The sequence below is a fragment of the Octodon degus genome, unplaced genomic scaffold (assembly GCF_000260255.1).
Source record: "Octodon degus isolate 3935 unplaced genomic scaffold, OctDeg1.0 scaffold00054, whole genome shotgun sequence".
Classification (NCBI taxonomy): domain Eukaryota; kingdom Metazoa; phylum Chordata; class Mammalia; order Rodentia; family Octodontidae; genus Octodon; species Octodon degus.
This window is the reverse complement of record NW_004524630.1, coordinates 1,610,465-1,617,957: the sequence shown is the minus strand read 5'-3', so window position 1 is coordinate 1,617,957 and position 7,493 is coordinate 1,610,465.

The window sequence follows — 7,493 nt, the reverse complement described above, 5'->3', positions numbered from 1 at the left end:
TGTCACTGAAAACAGAAATACATGCATATTCTGTACATATGTGTGTGTATATATGTGTATATATGTTAATTCATTGAATAGTAAAATATATGGAATTATGTAATGTCAAAAAAAAAGAATTTTTAGACACAAAATATGTTATTATAAATAACATCTGATATATGATTTATACATAATAAAATGCTATCATTTTTAGGTTTGCATTTCAATGAATTTTTATAAAATATATATTCTCTCTCTCTTTTTTTTTGCAGTGCCAGAGATTGAACTCAGGACCCTGCGCTTACCAGGCAAGCACTTATTCTACTGCGCTATCTCCCTGGCCCCTAAAATATATATTCTCAAAGACCTTCAGTCAAAATCCAGTTCAGCACCACTAGAAGATCATTGAATGCCTCTTTGGAGGTAAGCACCTTCTACCCTCGGGCCTAAGCGAGAGCTGGTCTGATTCTTAGCATTAGATTACTATTCCTTATTCTATATTTTCACATCAGAGGACTCATACCCTATACACTCTGTCGTTTGTTTTCTTAGCACTTCTGAGATTCACCCACATTGTGATGTCATAGTTTTTATTTCTTAGTAGTCTTGCATTGTAAGAATATGTTACAATTGTTTTTATTCAACACAGAGTAGACATTTCTACCATTTCTAGTTATTAATTATTATAAAGAATGTACTACAAGCATTTCAGTCTATATCTTTTATTGTTGATACATTTTCATTTTGGGGGGCAAATACTATGAGTGCAATTTCTTTTCTGCATTTTAGGGAAGGGTCAACAGTGTGTTCAGGGTCTCACTGCATAGATCGGGGTTGGGGCCGACATGACAGGCCCGGGGATTGAACCCTGGCCCCTGCACCAGGGTTGCTATTTGGCCAGCCCCAATTTCTTAAAAATATATATTTAACATTGAGAAAATCTCTCAACTTTTGTCCAAGTTGGAGGCAACATTTTTCACCTCTGTAGACAAGCATTCCGGTTGCTTTTTCTCCTTGCCAACCCTTGTCCTTCTCACCATTTTTCACGGCCTTTTGATATTAGCTCATCTGGAGTATCTCCTGGAGGCGTTTAGCTTGCAGTTCTTTAGTGAACAGTAACATTGTACATGTTACTCACTACTCTTGTACCTTCTTTTATGAAGCTGATATCAAACACTTGTGCAATTTTAAAAATGATTCATTATTATATGAACAATACCTTTGCCAGATTCATGAACTTCAAGTAGTTTTTCTAAATCTGTCACTTTTCAAGAACACTGATCTTTTGTAGAGCAAAATTTTAATTTTAATGAAGTCTGCTGTATGAATTTATTTCAGACATTGTGCATCTTATGTTCTAAATAATCATTACATATCACTGGTGAAACCTCTTCATGACATTTTCTGGCTTTGCCTGTGTGTTGAAGATCCCATTGCCCTAGCACACGCACCGTATTTTGTTATACTTGTTTAAGTTTATTGTTAATGGTCCATGTCAAATTTATTTCTTTGTGTATTTTTTCATATAACTGTCCAGCATGATTTGCCTCAAGACTTTTCCTCCACTGCATTATTTTGTGGCCTGGGTAAAGGCTTCTTCGACAGCAGAGGGTAGGCCAACATATTCTCTAGTCTGTCCCTGATCGTGTGTTGACCGCTGTGTCCACGCCAAGCTGTCTGGGTCGACCTGCTGCACCGCAGACTCAAGAGCAAGTCTCGTCCTTGCACTTTCCTGTTTTACTGGTTTCAAATTGTCTTAGCATTTAACATATTAGCGTTGCTTCAGCTTTACATTTCTATGTAATTTTTTTTTTTTTTTTTTGAGGAACTGAGGATTGAACTCAAGCCCTTGTGCTTGCCAGGCAAGCGCTTATTCTACTGAGCCATCTCCCCGGCCCCTCTATGTAACTTTTAAAACTAGCTTGTCAAATTCTATAAAGTATCTTATCCAGACCTTGAGATTGCTTTGAAACACAGATCTGATTGGGAAAAACTAACATCAGAACAATGCTGAAATTTCTCACTAATGAGTACAGTATACTATTTATTTACATGTTCTCTAATTTTTCTCAGGAATGTATTTCAGGTTTTAGCATAGATTTTCCCCATATTTTGTTACACATGTTTAAATTTATGATCAAATGTTTCATATAAATGTGAATTATAAATGTATGAAAACTTAATATATAATTTTGATGGCATTAAATATGTATCTTTTCTTGAGTTTTTTCATTGTTTCCACTAATGGCCACGTAAGTGTTTACATGTTGAGGTCATTCTGTTAAAGTGTTTAATGAGTTTATTATACATAATGATTACCATGTAGATTGTTTAGAATTTTCTAAATGCATAATTATATCATTTGCTAATAATTTATCTTACTTTTTAATTTGTCTTATATTTGTTCTTTTAAATATATGTAATTGGACAGGGCTTCCCTAAAAATATTTATTATTCCCAATTTTAAGGAAAAAGTACTCTTCACCTTATGAATAAAAATCATATTATCTGTAGATTTTAAAAATGTTTTCCTTTAATGTATTTTATAAATTTCCTTCTATGCTCACTTTTTCTAGAGATTCTAGCATAAGAAAATGATGAATTTGGCAAAGCATTTTCTGTATGCTTTGGGCCAGTCAGATTTGCTCTTATGTGCCAAGTTCTACCTTCCAGCAGAATACAAGAAAGGTTGTTAGCCTTGTTTGATTCTTTCCATTTTTCCACTGTGGCCACCCTAAGTGCCCTAGTGAGTACTGCATGAAAACTATTACCGTCATAAATTTGTCAACTTTTTCTCATTAACTTTATTGAAAACCAATAATCATATAGCATATTAAAAGTTGTAGACAAATATTGAAATGTGAGAGATATAAGATGTAGACATGAATTTTAGAGAAATATTTCTGAAATGAATACGTAGCATAAGATTAACAATAGATTGCACACTGTAAATAAATTTAGTTGAAATTATAGCACCACATTTCCAAGAAAGATGAACCTTTTTCACAAGAAATTTAAATAAAATCATACCAAGATACACACAAATGAAATTGTCCAAAACTAATTGTAAAGAGAAAAATCATTAAAGCACATACATAAAAAATTAGTTATGGAAGAACAAAATTAAATAGTGTCTTATTCTACATTAGAAAGAAAAAAAAGAGCAAGTGTGTAAGAAACTAGACCAATTAAATCAAAGGACTGAAAGACAAAAACAAATCTGTCCTCATTGAATTTTATGCTCAGCAAACATACCTTTGAAAAGTAAAAGTAAAATATTTTCCAGTTATACAAACTCAAAATATTCTAATACCTCCAGATGTAGCAAATAGAAAATAACAAAGAGCATAATTCAGAAGGCAAGAGAAGCTGCTATATGGTCCTGGATAAAGAATAAAGAGCTCTCAAAATGGTAGTTATGCAGGACTATGTAAAATACATTAGATAAACCCATTTAAAAGGTCATTGAAGATTTCCACAAAGCAGTATCAATCTTATGTTGGGTTATATACATATTTTTTTCATATATGTTTGGGGGTGTGTGTGTAAAAGACAAGGAAGAAGTAATATAAAGTCAATGGAAAATGGAAATATACTTTTTCAACTTTCTAATACTAGGAGAAAATATCATGCCATGTCTTGTAAGTAGATTGTAAGTCAAAGATACAGTATAAATCTTAAAGCAAAAATTAAGATTAAACAATTTTCAGAAATTTAATTAAATATTAATTAATTAAAAATTAAATATTTCAAAACAATTCAACTAAGAAAAAGTTTTCATGATACTGAAGAATTACTAAGAATGAAACACAACATACATACTGGAATGACAAATATATGACCAGCACTTCTAACAGTTTAGGGATAGGATATCACACAAAGTTCTAGTATGTCGTGGACATGGAAAGTGTCCATGGCGCTTACTGGTGGCCAGGTGTCACTTGTGGGACTGAGCTACGGCTAGTTCCTTGACATCCACCCTGTAGACCTGTATAGAATCATGCCCCATAGGGTGTAGGAGAAGTCCATTTGTAGAGTATGCTGATGGAAGTATTTTGCTGCTGTATACAAAGCAATAATTGAAAGGCTGCTTTTGTATGCTTTTTCTCCTCTGTTTAATTGTTTGCCCTATTTGATGAGTTCTTTCCATTCTCATTCATGGAGTTGTGGTCATTTTGATCCCTGTCTGGAATATCTTTTAGTAGTCTGTGTAAGGTTGGCTTTGTCATCATGAAATTCTTTAGTTGTACTTTGTCATGGAAGTATTTTACTTTTCCATTATACTTGAAAAGAGTTTGCAGGGTATATTAGTTTAAGTTGGACTTAGTTTTCTTCCAAGACTTGAAGTACTTTGCTCCACGCTCTTCTTGATTGATGGTTTGTGAAGAGAAGTCTACCATTATTCTGATGGGTTTTCCTTTAAATGTGATCTGTTTCTTTTCTCTAGTGGCTTTTAGTATACTGTTCCTGCGCTGAATTTCTGGGATCTTGATTATTATATATCTGTGTGGTTTTAATTGGGTTGATGTTATTTGGAGTTCTACATGCTTCAGTTATCTGAATGTCAGATTGTTTCCTCATATTTGGGAAGTTTTCTGCTATTACTTCTGCTCATGTTTTTTTAATGTCATTTGTATTGACTTCTTCCTTCTCATTGATGACTATTGGTCTTACATTGTTCATCTTTGCATTGCCTTGCAGATGTTGAACTATTTTTTTCTGCATCCTCATTTTTAAGACATCTTTTTTACCTTTTCACTAGCTGCAACAGTGTCTTCAAGGTCTGAAAGTCTATTTTCACTTTCATTCAAATGGTTTTGCCAGTTTGTGATTGAGGTTTTAATTTCCTGCATATCACTGTGAATCTGCTTCATGAATTCTATTTCTTTCCTATATTGCTCATTCAAGTATTCCACCATTTTTCTATTCTCTTTTATTTTTTTTAATCCACATCGTCTTTAGATGCACTTAGTATTACTACTTTTTTTTTTTATGAAACTGGGGACTGAACTCAGACCCTTGAGCTTGCCAGGGAAGCTCAAGATACACACAAATGAAATTGTCCAAAACTAATTGTAAAGACAAAAATCATTAAAGCATATGCATAAAACAATTAGCTATGGAAGAACAAAGTTAAATGGCATCTTATTCTACATTAGAAAGAAAAAAAAAGAGCAAGTGTGTAAGAAACTAGACCAATTAATTCAAAGGACTGAAAAACAAAAACAAATCTGTCCTCACTGAATTTTATGCTTAGCAAACATACCTTTGAAAAGTAAAAAAATATTTTCCAGTTATACAAACCAAAAATATTCTAATACCTCCAGATGTAGCATATTCTACTGAGCCATCACCCAGTCCCAACTATTTACTTTATAGTTATCATTTCTTTTTTTACTTCAGAAATTATTTCTGATCTGATTTCCTCTATGCCTTTTTATAGTTGTTTCTTTACTTCTGATGCTATTATTTCAGAGATTTCAGGTGTGTGATTCTAATTTCTTCTATGCTATTGTTTCCTGCATTTGTTCTGGGTAGGCTCAGGGCCTGAGAATGCATTTTGCTCCTTCTCTTTGTCATTCTGTGTAGCACTGTCTTTAGACCTTTTGTGTAGAGCTTTGATAGAGTTATTACCTTAGCACCGGGTCGGGATCCATCAAGTTCAATCTCATCCAGGTGGGTGTGGCTTGGGTCAGGCTGCTGTGTACCACTTCTTCCTGCTGCAGCACTTGGAAGTGAACCCTCTGTGCCACTCTGGCAAGAGGTTCTGCTCCTGGATCAACTGGATGGGTCCCACCTCCAGCCTCAGGGTTACACTCCTGGCCTGTCTGATGGAGGAAGTACAATTCACAAACCAGGTGTGTGAGTTGGAGCGAATGAAGATCCAGTGGGTCACGGGTGGTCTCACTCACAGGCTGGGCCTGGGTTGAATCTCAAATTTTTTTTTGTTGTCTAAGGCAGGAAGGTCAATCAGGCTCTGGTATTTTCCACAGGACAGGGTCAGAGTCCCCTAAACTTCATCTTAAAAATCTAGATGAATTATTTAAAGGTTTATCAATGATGTTTTTAAAATTGTATGAAGATAAAATTTAGTCAATAAAAACTCAATCAATGATTCGACAATTCTTCAAACTCATCCCCTCTGGAATGTATGAATTTCTGTCATAAATCCTTAATGTATTTATGAATACATTTAACTACAAAGTTAAGAAAATGTAATTTTAGCTATTTTGTGTTAGTTGATATAGATACCATGATAACTAATATACATTTTTGTATAGTTTCAATATATTTTCACCTATATTATTTTTTGTGGTCCCAAGGTAGGTAGGTAAATTTTTCCTAGGTTCAGAAGGAAAATGTCTTAATTCTAAATATTATCCCAATGAAACAAATACAGCACAATAAAATTAGTCTTTCTGATTATGGAAATCACTGCATTCTGTAGACATGGCAAGTAACAGGAAAGATCAGTCTGATTCAAGAGGACACCGAGAACTTACCCTTAGCAGTGCGTGGGCACCGGCCAGTCTATGGCATCTGTCACTATAAATGTCAATACAACATAAATATTAATACAAGGCATAGAAATCAATGTGGCTTTATCGGGAAAGTAAACAGAACGGTGAGGCCTACAACCTTGGCTTGCCTTTTTAAATATTTCTAAAGTCAGAAAATAAAACATGATAAAAAGATCCGACTTAATGAGGCACTCTTCTAAGCGCTTGTGATATAATTTATTCTCACGTCATTTTATGTGACAGCTCTATTATTATTACTTTCATAGATGCACAAGCCAAAGCTTAGAGGGAGGAAGATTCCAACCTCAAGTGTGTGTAGTTAATAACTGACTGAGCCTGCATATGACTCAACGCGAACTCCTGGTTTACAACCCACACTAGTAGCCAGGATTGTATCACTACCCTCAAAAAAAACCAAACAAACCACAAAACACTTCTGTTCATGTTCTCATAGTATGAGGACTAAGTTCTTAACTCTTTTTTACTATATGGCTGTGTATTATAAGGTTTATCATAAACCTGATACAATATTACTGAAGGAAACTAAGTTGAATTTGAAAATTGTCTTACTGAAATTTTGTCAACAAGCAGAGCAGGAAGGGGCAATTCAAGTATGTAACAATGTGGCCCAGACTTCACAGGACTGCAGTGATTTTGGGTTCCAGCGACTGCCAACACTGTCAGTGACCAAACCTGGGGATCTGAAAGCACCATAAATGTTACATAAAATACAACGATAGCCTTAAGATCAGGAGCCCGAAATACTCAGGCGCCAGAGCTGAAGACCAAGGAACCAGATTACAGTTCCTCCTAAGACAGCCCAGGAGCGTGGACCGCAGGCTTTCTCTTCCGAGCTAACATTACAGCAGCAGTTGAAAGGAAAGAGAAGAGGACTGAGGAACTGGGGGAACAAAGAGAGAGAACAGGAAGCTGACTGGTCTGGACCTGGGCGGGCCCTGGGAGGAGCTGGGGTCGCCCTGTGACCTCTGA